Source organism: Dermacentor silvarum, chromosome 8 (assembly GCF_013339745.2).
Source record: "Dermacentor silvarum isolate Dsil-2018 chromosome 8, BIME_Dsil_1.4, whole genome shotgun sequence".
NCBI classification, from domain to species: domain Eukaryota; kingdom Metazoa; phylum Arthropoda; class Arachnida; order Ixodida; family Ixodidae; genus Dermacentor; species Dermacentor silvarum.
In genome coordinates this window covers 12,625,554-12,626,022 of record NC_051161.1, presented here as the reverse complement: position 1 = coordinate 12,626,022, position 469 = coordinate 12,625,554, and positions in this window count along the sequence as shown.

Sequence of the window (469 nt, the reverse complement as noted above, 5' to 3'; positions counted from 1 at the left end):
CAGTTGCTAGCGAGTTCGCGTAGAAACAAAAGTATTCCTATTTATTCCCAAATTTCTGACAATAATTCAGTTTTATTGGCTGAAAACCGTAAAACATTAAGTATGCAGTGTGGCATATGTATACAGTCCGCACCAACTGTGGGAAACGAAAAAATAAAACGTACTTCAGTACTATGAGTTCCCAAAAAAGCTTCCGCATAACAATCGTAATGCGTGATCAACATTGATGCATCACCGCCTCAATACTCGAGTGGCTACAGAACACACGTACACCCTTTGAAATTTTTAATAACATCACGGTGAGCGTCGACCGCACGGCGTGTCTGCGGGCTGGTAATGGTGAGGGGCGGTGGGATCGGTGACAGTACGCGCGGCCGCGCCAAGGTGACTTCGAATGTATTCCGCTGCTATGTTCGCTTCGGTAGTGCCCTTCGCCGCTCCAAGCCCGCTGACAGATTGTGTGGCCAGC